We start from the raw sequence: 11244 nt of genomic DNA, 5'->3' as shown, positions 1-11244 counted from the left end.
CCCACAACTACTTTGTGTTCTACTCGTGCAAAGAATCTACGCAATAGACCTAGCTCATGATGCCACTGTTGGGGAACGTAGCAGAAATTCAAAATTTTCCTACATGTCACCAAGATCTATCTATGGAGAGACCAGCAACGAGTAGAAAGAGAGTGCATCTACATACCCTTGTAGATCGCTAAGCGGAAGCGTTCAAGTGAACGGGGTTGATGGAGTCGTACTCGTCGTGATTCAAATCACCGATGATCCTAGTGCCGAACGGACGGCACCTCCGCGTTCAACACACGTACAGCCCGGTGACGTCTCCCACGCCTTGATCCAGCAAGGAGAGAGGGAGAGGTTGAGGAAGACTCCATCCAACAGCAGCACAATGGCGTGGTGGTGGTGGAGGAGCGTGGCAATCCAGCAGGGCTTCGCCAAGCACCATGGGAGAGCAGGAGTAGGGAGAGAGGTAGGGTTGTGCCAGAACTTCGTGTATAGCTCCCATGCGCCTCCCCACTATATATAGGGGTGGAGGGGCTGGTTTCTTGCCCTCCAAGTCCATTGGGGCGTTGGCCAAGGTGGGAGGAAAGAAATCTCATTATTTCCTTCCCCACCGATTGTTATCCCCCCTTTTTAGGGATCTTGATCTTATCCCTTCGGGATATGATCTTATTCCTTCTAAGGGGGGATCTTGGTGCGCCTTGACCAGGGGTGTGGGGCCTTGCCCCCACTACCCACGTCCATGTGGGTCCCCCCATGCAGGTGGGCCCCACTCCGGAACCTTCTAGAACCTTCCCGGTACAATACCGAAAAATCCCGAACATTTTCCGGTGGCCAAAATAGGACTTCCCATATATAAATCTTTACCTCCGGACCATTCCGGAACTCCTCGTGACGTACGGGATCTCATCCGGGACTCCGAACAACATTCGGTAACCACATACAAACTTCCTTTATAACCCTAGCGTCATCGAACCTTAAGTGTGTAGACCCTACGGGTTCGGGAGACATGTAGACATGACCGAGACGTTCTCCGGTCAATAACCAACAGCGGGATCTGGATACCCATGATGGCTCCCACATGTTCCACGATGATCTCATCGGATGAACCACGATGTCAAGGACTTAATCAATCCCGTATTCAATTCCCTTTGTCTATCGGTATGTTACTTGCCCGAGATTCGATCGTCGGTATCCAATACCTTGTTCAATCTCATTACCGGCAAGTCACTTTACTCGTTCCGTAACACATCATCCCGTGATCAACTCCTTGGTCACATTGCGCATATGATGATGTCCTACCGAGTGGGCCCAGAGATACCTCTCCGTTTACACGGAGTGACAAATCCCAGTCTCGATTCGCATAAAACAATAGATACTTTCGGAGATACCTGTAGTGCACCTTTATAGTCACCCAGTTACGTTGTGACGTTTGATACACCCAAAGCACTCCTACGGTATCCAGGAGTTACACGCTCTCATGGTCGAAGGAAGAGATACTTGACATTGGCAAAGCTCTAGCAAATGAACTACACGATCTTTTGTGCTAGTCTTAGGATTGGGTCTTGTCCATCACATCATTCTCCTAATGATGTGATCCCGTTATCAACGACATCCAATGTCCATAACCAGGAAACCATGACTATCTGTTGATCACAACGAGCTAGTCAACTAGAGGCTCACTAGGGACATATTGTGGTCTATGTATTCACACGTGTATTACGATTTCCGGATAATACAGTTATAGCATGAATAAAAGACAATTATCATGAACAAGGAAATATAATAATAATACTTTTATTATTGCCTCTAGGGCATATTTCCAACAGTTTTTTTAATCAAAGAAGGGTTTCCCCTTCCGATTTTCATTACTGAAAACCAGCATCTAAATATAAACCATAGTATTTGCCCTTGAACTACCCGGTTCAACATCTCGCAACATAAACCCATACAACCATACGCCAAGGAGGTACATAGTACTATGAATTCCATTTTTGCTCCATACCAATCGTTCTAAAAAATACTTACTTGGAACTCTTAAACCCGCTAAAAATGATAGTTTAAACATGGCTACTCGATCTGTGGCAACTGGCAAGCCACCGCGCTCCAAGTCGTTCACCTATGGTCCCGACCATAAACTCCTATGGATCAAATTATCACGCAAGCTGACTATTCCTACAAAGGTGCTCCACCATGTACCCAGTACCCGCGAATGCAGCAATCGTGCACCTAGGGTTTTAGGGTTTATTTGTTAACGTCGCCTTTACGTAACACTCATGTGTGCGAGACAGCGAGAGACCGACTGTGTGCGTGTGCCTCTTCTCTTTGTATATGTACTCCACTATTTGTCTGGTGTCCAAAAAATTATAATAACTACTAGCAATGCGCCAATGCGTTGCCACACGATCAAAGTAGATTAATACACATTCACCGATTTGATAGAAAAAAAGTCTAGTTTTGAAATATGTATATCACTAAAAATATGTTATGTTCCACTCAAAATATATTCCTTTGGCGGTTTTGATGAGATAAGGGAGGAATGTTGTTGGTTTCAAGATTCGAGAAGTGGTATATGTCTAATTTCTACTCTTACTAGCAAGATGCCCGTGCGTTGCACGGAACATCAATATCTTGTGGGACAAAAGGATGAATGAGGGAAGGCCTTATCTGCAAATGTGGTGAGGAGTGCGGGTAAATTGCCATATTTTCCTTCCTATCCATCAGATATAAATCGAACGACCTACATTGCAGGATGGAAGGCCCACCATCATCACCAACTCTGTTTTTTATCCCTACTCTTATGAAAAGCATCGTCAGTGATGATCGTGTGCCTGCCATCCTGCAATATAGGCTGTCCGGTCTATATCTGATGGATAGGAAGGAAACTATGGCAATTTTGCAAAAATATACCCACACCCCTCTCCACATTTGCAAATAAGGCCTTCCCTCATCCATCCTTTTCCCCCACAAGATACACTACTCATACAAATGCATCTTGATGTTCCGTGCAACGCATGGGCATCTTGCTAGTTGTTGCAAAAAGCCCATGTGTGTGTGAGAGAGAGGGAGAGTGGAGGAGGACGGAGTGCATGTGTGACAAAGACACAAGGAGTGTGTGTGCCATAGGTATCAGCTTAAAATGAGGCGATAGTGTGTGTGTGCACGATCGAGAGGGCGTGTCTCAAGAAGGGAAGAAAAATCTACATAGATACAAGGAGCGGGAGAGAGACATGTATGCGATAGTGGAAGCACGAGTGTGCGGGTGTATAAACCTATCTAGAGGCTAGTCGGTAAATGTTTGTGAGAGAAATATGAGTTGGCATGCGAAAGAGAGACTTTTCTGTGTGGGAGAGAGAGACGGTAGTCGGGAAGGGGAGTGCAAGAAGGAGTTGTGTGTGTGTGTCTGTGAGAGAGAGAGGGGGGTTGTCTGATCGGTAAACAAATGAATAACTTCAGTCTAGGATGGAGACGAAAAGGAGCCCGCAACAAATGTTGTGTCTATAGGAGAGAGAGAGTAATTTTAGTGGTATGAGTCATATCTAGAGACATATAGGGTGTGTGAGAGAATCCAATAGAGAGAAAGACAAAGTGAAAGACAAGTGGAGACTGTGTGTGTGGCGGTGAAAAGAAAGCTTAGGTACCGAGTGATACCAGAGAACAGTAGAGACGTGAGAGATAATGAGAACCGTGTAATGTATAATGATAGGGAGAGTGTGACACTTCTCAAGGGAGACGTCGAGAGACCATGTTTGCGAGGATAGGAGAAACATGAAGTGAGCGTGCGGGTGAGCTGGAGAAAAGAGAGTGATAGCTACATGAAGGAGCATGCATGCGAGAGAGATGGGCATGAAAGGAGTGAACATAAAAGGGATTCAAATATTTGAATTCAAGATGATGATACATGTAATCCATACTCGAACAAAAATTGATCTATCAAACATGCATACTCATATGAATTCATGCACATCTATGTTATTTAATATCTAGATATTACCGATCTATACATTTTAGTAGAAAATAATTTGGTTAAATTTTTTTAAATTCAACATTAAGATTTTGAGATCATTGTATTTGTAAATCACATTATATATATAAAGGAGCAGAATTCTTTGTTGTGCTTTTGAAAGTATATATAAAAAAATGATGTATATAGAATTTAATTCCAACTGAAAAAGGATCCTGCCTGAAAAAAATAGAATACAAACGGGATTCGAATTGAGTTGGCACGGTAAACGTGCACTCTGCAAAATTTCAACGAAGCAGGGAAAGTCGCAGTAACCTCCCGAAACCAAAATCTGCGAGATGGAAATTACTACTGCCTATCCCTGCCACACAAAGCCTATCTGCTGGATTTCTATAGGTTTCGATAGGGGTAGGTTTGTAATTTCATCCAAACGTGACGTAACCGCCTCTCACCCGGATTCATACATGGTGTCAGTGGGAAACAACACCTATGGGATCACTGGAATCCCTACTATGGTTGCGGGGCGCAGGGATCATGAGAAGAGCGGGACTTGTAGACAACACAAAGGGGATTTACCCAGGTTCGGGCTGCAAAGATGCGTACAACCCTACGATCCTGCTTTGGTGGATGTATTTGGTGTTCTTGAGCTCTTGAACTAGCTCTAGGCACTGCCAGGTTCGAAAGAGCCGAATCCTTCTCCAGTGCACCATGGGCCTCCTTTTATAGGTGAAAGGGGCTGCCACAGTGGCACACAGGAGGTGGAAAGTGCTACAGTGCTGTGAGCTTATTGCTGGTATTACAGTACAAAGTGCATTTAATGCGAGGTTTAGGTGTCCCTTCACTTTATCGGGGACGGGAGCGAGGCCCATCCCATCTGTCGCCGCTTCTCCTTCCTTTGACACGCGCCCTGGCCAGCGATGCATGCGGTGCCATGTAGGCAGGCAGCCAGCTGAGGTGGCGCGGTGGTGGAGCCTCCACGAAGGGCTACATGTCGCCACGCAGGTGCCTGCCCAGCTGGTTGGGTCGGCAGCTGCATGGGAACGGCGGTGGAGGCTTGGCTGGCGTGGGCGTGGCAGTGGCCCTGCTGGCGCGCTTGGGGAGGGCCTTGCCGGGTGGCCCGGCAAGGGTCTTGCCGCGGCACGCCATCATCTCCGGCAAGGACCTTGCCAGGGGTCTCGTGGCCTTCCTCGGTAAGAACCCTGCCGAGGTTGTTACCTTCCTATCCTCATTTGATCTTGACTATTCTTTGTCTTCACAAAGATCTGCATGCCACCACAGAGGTGCCTCCCGAGCCCTGTCTCAATGCGTTTGTCTAGCGTTGGTGGGCTCAAAGGTGGCTCGCTCAGCTGGTGTGGGCGAGCTGCCCCGGCAAGGGTCTTGCCGGGGCCGCTGAGGCTGCCCCGGCAAGGGTCCTTGCCTGGTAAACCTGCTTCGTCCATCCGATCTTCGGGGCCTTGGTCCTTGTCGTTGCTTTGTTTGCCCTGTGCCTTCGGCTTCTCTCCGGCTTCCCTTTCGTGCCCTGTTATGTGTGGCCGTGGCGGGTGGCTCTGACTGCCCGTGCACATGTAAAGGGGTGAAAAAGGAGAGACCCTACTTTTATACACCGACAGGAGCCCCCGGGCATGGGCCATACATAAGCGCAGCACGTTGTTGGGCCAGGCCCAGAACGGTGCGCGGGCAGTTGGGGCGGACTTTTACGGCGGTAACTGTTCCGTCTACTGCGCTTCCCCACGACCCGCGTTGAACGCGCGACGTGGGGGTCGAACGCGCGCATGACGGAAGCATGCTGGCGTCATCCCGTGGTGGACAGTAAAGAGGCGGCTTGCGTGTCTCTTCGAGACCGCAGGGCCGCTGCTCATTTACTGCCCTCGTTTGGGAACCGTCGCTCCACTCGTTCCACTGCGCCTATCCCTTGCGCCACGTTCGCTGCATTCATGATGCAGGGCAAATGACAGGCGTGCGGGATGTGGGAAGTCATGCGCGTGCGTGGGTCGATTCCCACGCGCCTTTAGTGGAGCGGGGAGGGCGGTCGACGGCCCTGCTTGCTGTCACTTCAACGGGCCGGATTGGCCGACAGCGGGCGGCCGAGCCTCGCCCCCACCCCTTTATAAAGAGGGGAGCGGGAGGAACGGTGCCTCTCAACCCTTCGCCATCTGCCTCTCCCCATTCCTGCTTCCTCATTTCTTCTGCCATGGCGAGGGGGCATGGCGACGCTTCATCGGTGGCGGCGAGGGTCTTGGCTCGACAACGCATCGCTCCTCCCCCAGAGCGCATGGTGGCGGAGCCACCTGTTAGAGGGAGGGGGAGAGGGCAAGGTCGAGGCCGTCGTGGCGCTCGAGGGAGAGGAGGACGGGGCGGCAAATCGGCTTCGCCTCCGCCAGCGGCCCCTCCTCTGGTGGAGGGCCACATCGGGGACAACCATTGCGAGTTCTTCATCGGGCTGCGCCAGCCGCTGTGCCGTCGCCTTCGCCTCCCGACTCCATTTGCATGGGAGATGGAGCTGGATCCACCGCAGGTGTTGCAGCTGCATATGAGGAGTTGTGGGAACAACGGCATATGGGCCGATGTCGAGTTCCCCGCCCCTCACGTCATGTGCCTCCGTCGAGGGTGGAAGACCTTTGCCTGCGTCCATAGCTTGACGGAGGGGCTCACTCTCCATTTCAAATTAATGGAGGGTGGCCTCCTCTCCGTCAAGATCTTCGGGCACTTCGGGACTCGCGTAAGGTGCTGCGTGGAGATCTCCTCCGACGATGAAGATTCCTCCTCGAGCGAGGGTGACGAGGAGGACAGCGGCAGCGGCGACGAGGGTAGCGGGCCGCAGGATGACGGGTCCGACTAGGTGTCGGGCGCCGCTCCGGGTGGCACCGGCGACCCCATCATCCGTGTCGCCGGCTCCTTGAACTTCTCAGGGTCGCCTCCTTGGGCAGCTGGCATGGGGAGGCTATGGAAGAGGAAGAGGGCGGGCGGCAAGGCCGTCAAGTCGGAGTACACGGGCACCGACGCCTTCGTAGCGTATTGACAGTCCTGCCGCCTCGTCTTCCAGCTCTTCTACCATCATCATCATCACCAGCCTCCCTTTGGGGTGGCCACCGGGATGTTCTCCTGGTGCCTGCTGCTGCTCGTGCTTCGCCGAGGTGCCCCTTTTGCCCTTTTGCCTTCTTGCTCCATTCCTGAGGAGAGGTACAAGAAAGGGATTACATGCACCTTATCTCTTTTTAGTCCTGTAAGCCTACAGGCCTTTCTTGAATTTAGAACTTGTAATCCCCCTGTTCATGTTTTCCATTCTGTATGAACTGTACCTATACGGGATGTTTTTAATGAAAAACGGATGTTTGCCGGGCTTTTCGTTCGCAGGTGAAACCCACGGGGAAGGATCGAATCCTTGTTTCCATCTAAAGTAAACGTTTTTTTGCCGGGCAACAGGCCTCGCCGTTCCCCCATCTCGCTCAACCTTTCTCACGTTCTTGGCAGAGGCAAGGATGAGATGAGTTTGGGCTCCACGTTCTATCCCCTTGCTGCCGCGACTACGACCAACTTCGGACCCAGGAGATAATCCTTGGGTTCGGAAAGAGGGGAGCACGGTGGCTTGGATATAAAACACGGTTCCACATACCCCAGTTCATAATGAAATGCATGATAGAGGATAAAAGACTTATCTGGATATGCAGCCCCCGGCAACCTTGGCTTGCCATGGACGGATCCTTGTCTTTGCAGCCCCCGGCAACCTTGGCTTGCCGGGGTGGAGGCATCGGTTCGTTCCTCTCTTCCAAACAGCTCGGCAGAAATACTTATGTGTCCTGCGAACCAAAAAGGACAGGGAAGAAACAGAGAGATGCACACTCGACCTCTAAGCTAGGGGTTAGCCGCTGCCAAGCACTATGAACCCTAACCGAGGAGGAGACACGACCTAGCATGCATGCTATAACTTAGGGCGCCAGCGCTTCGTTTTATTAGTGCTCAGGGTCTGCGCCTGGCTTTGTACAAAGCGTTACATGCCTTGCCGGCAAGGCTTGTACAAAAGGGTGGCTTGCCGGGAGGCCCTACAGCTGCGCCTTATGGGTAAACATTGCGAAGATGCTCGATGTTCCAGGAGTTACTCACTGGAACGGCATCTTCGGTCTCCAGGCAGACTGCGCCGGGTCTGGTGACTCGTGTTACCCGATAAGGGCCTTGCCACTTTGGCATCAACTTGTTGGAATTCTTGGCTGACTGAACATGCCGAAGAACAAGGTCGCCTTCCTCAAGGCTCCGGGTATGGACCTTGCGGCTATGGTAGCGGCGCAAGGCTTGCTGGTAGCATGCTGCTCTCACAGCCGCCCGGAGACGATCTTCCTCAAGGAGCATTGCGTCATCTTGCCGCAATCGCTCTTGCTCAAGCTCATCATAAGAGAGCACTTGAGGTGACCCATATATGAGTTCCATGGGGAGAACTGCTTCTGCCCCGTAGACCAGGGCAAAGGGTGTCTGGCCGGTGGTTCGATTTGGCATCGTTCTGATCGACCAAAGAACCGCCGGCAACTCATCAATATAGCGTCTTCCACTTTTGCTCAGCCTGTCAAAAGTCTTTGTTCTTAAGCCTCACAAGACTTTAGCATTTGCTCTGTCCGCTAGGCCGTTGCTCCGTGGATGTGCCACGGAGGCAAAACAGACCCTGGTGCCAAGATCCTTAATGTATTGCATGAAGGCGTGGCTTGTGAACTTTGTGCCATTGTCGGTGATGATCCTGTTGGGTATCCCAAAACAGCACACTAGTCCCTTGAAGAACTTGATGGCTGACTGCGCCGTCACCTTCCTTAATGCTTCCACTTCTGGCCACTTTGTGAACTTGTCGATTGCAACGCACAAGTACTCAAAGCCCCCGACAGCACGGGGGAAGGGGCCCAATATGTCGAGCCTCCAAACCGAGAAGGGCCAGGAGAGAGGGACAGTTTGAAGGGCTTGAGCTGGTTGATGAAGCTTCTTCGAATGGAACTGGCATGCTTTACACTTGGTTACTAGTGCCGTCGCATCCTGGAGGGCGGTGGGCCAGAAGAAACCTTGCCGGAAAGCCTTGCCGGCAAGGGCCCTCAACCCTATGTGGGAGCCACATATGCCTCCATGTATCTCTGCCAACAGCTTTAGTCCTTCCTCCCGGGAGATGCACTTCAATTTCACCCCATTCGGTCTTTTTCTGTACAATACGTTATCAACGAATCGGTACACAGCAGACCGGCGGGCTACTCTTTCTGCCTCTTCCTGCTCCTCTGTAAGCTCTCCATTTTGAAGAAATCGGACGGTGTGCTACGCCCATGCCGGAGCCTGTGGCTCGATGACAAGGACCAAAGGCATCTCTTCTGCCACGGGAGCGGCCTTCTTCACGGCCATGACCTGAGGTCCTGCCAGAGTCGGTTGTCCTGCGGCAGGATCGGCATCCATGGCAACATCTTTGACGGCAGTTCCGGGGAGCTTGGTGGGGAAGTACTTGCTGGAGCCTAGCTTCCTCCGCTTGTTCTGCCCAGTCGACGGCTCAACGGATGGTTGAGTTAACTGAAGCACAAAAGTACCTGGTTCCACAGGTAGCTTGAGGGCAGCACGCTTTGATAGGTAGTCGGCGATGTCGTTCTCCGTCCGAGGGACATGCTCCGCTTGTATACCGTCAAAGCGCTCCTCCAGTTTCCTCACGTCATCTATGTAAGCTTCCATCAACGGGCTTTGATAATCTTTGTTGACCTTCCTGACGACGCGTTGTGAGTCGCCCCTGACGATGAGCTTTTTAACTCCGAGGTCCGCCGCGATCCTGAGACCGGCAAGCAAACCCTCGTACTCAGCGTTGTTGTTGGTTGACATCTCCCGGGGAAAGTGCATTTGGATGACGTACTTGAGGTGCTCTCTGGTGGGTGCGATGAGCAGCACACCAGCACCGACGCCTTGCAGCGAAAATGCCCCATCAAAGTACATGATCCAGTTGCCACTTGTTTCCTCGCCGGGGAGAGTAGTCTCCTGTACCTATTCGTCAGGCGTCGAGGTCCACTCTGCCACAAACTCCACCAAGACTCTGCTTTGGATCGTCGAGGTACTTTCAAACTTTAGACCAAAACTTGACAGCTCCAGGGCCCATTCTACGATCCTTCATGTTGCATCTGGGTAATGCAGTATCCGTTGCAATGGAAGGTGGGTAACCACGATGATCTCGTGCGCTTGGAAGTAGTGGTGCAACTTCCTCGAGGCCAGAAGGAGGCCGAAGAGCAATTTTTGCACACCTGAATACCTCGACCTAGCTCCCTGCAAGAGGGAGCTGACGAAGTAAACCGGGTGCTGCACCATCTTCTTCCTTTGCACCACTTCACCTGGTCGTGCGGGTCATATCGTACTGGCGCCACTCTTGCCGGGACCGGGCCCTGCCGGGGACTCAGTCTTGCCGGGACCGAGCCCTGCTGGGGAGGGTTCTGGCCCGCCAACTGTTGACTCTGCCGCTGCTGCTGTCTCCTTGTCGACCTCTCTCTACACCACCAATGCGGCGCTAACCACTTGGTTTGTTGCCGCTAGATATAGCAGCAACAGTTCTTGTGGTTTGGCGCAACCAGCACTGGGGCAGAGGAGAGGTACTTCTTCAAGTCCTGCAATGCTGCCTCGGCCTCTGGGTCCACTCCACTGGGCCCGTCTTCTTTAAGATCTTGAAAAAAGGGGAGGGCACGCTCCACGGATTTGGAGATGAATCTGCTCATGGCGGAAACACAGCCAGTGAGCCAACACACATCGTTGATCCGTTTGGGTGCCTCAATCTGCTCGATGGCCCTAATCTTGTCTGGGTTTGCCTCAATCCCGCGCTGCGACACAAAGAACCCGAGAAGCTTGCTGGAAGGGACACCGAAGACAAACTTCTCAGGGTTCAACTTGAGGTTGATCTTGCGCAGGTTTCCAAATGTTTCCTCTAGATCTTGCACAAGTGTAGCTTTGTCCTTGGTTTTGACCACTATATCATCCATATAAGCTTCCATATTTCTATGTAGCTGGGGTTCAAAACCAATTTGGACCGCTCTTGCAAAGGTTGAGCCAGCACTCTTCAACCCGAAAGGCATCCGTAAAAAGCAGTGCGTACCACATGGGGTGATGAATGTTGTCTTTTCCTCGTCCTCTTTCGTCATGAAGATCTGGTGGTACCCTAAGTAGGCGTCGAGGAACGATAACAGGTCACACCCAGCCGTGGAGTCAACAATCTGGTCTATGCGCGGCAACGGGAAGGGATCCTTTGGACAGGCCTTATTGATGTCTGTGTAATCAATACACAGCCTCCACTTCCCATTCGCCTTGCGCACTAC

Source organism: Triticum dicoccoides, chromosome 4B (genome assembly GCF_002162155.2).
Source record: "Triticum dicoccoides isolate Atlit2015 ecotype Zavitan chromosome 4B, WEW_v2.0, whole genome shotgun sequence".
NCBI classification, from domain to species: domain Eukaryota; kingdom Viridiplantae; phylum Streptophyta; class Magnoliopsida; order Poales; family Poaceae; genus Triticum; species Triticum dicoccoides.
Note: the sequence above shows the minus strand (reverse complement) of the source record.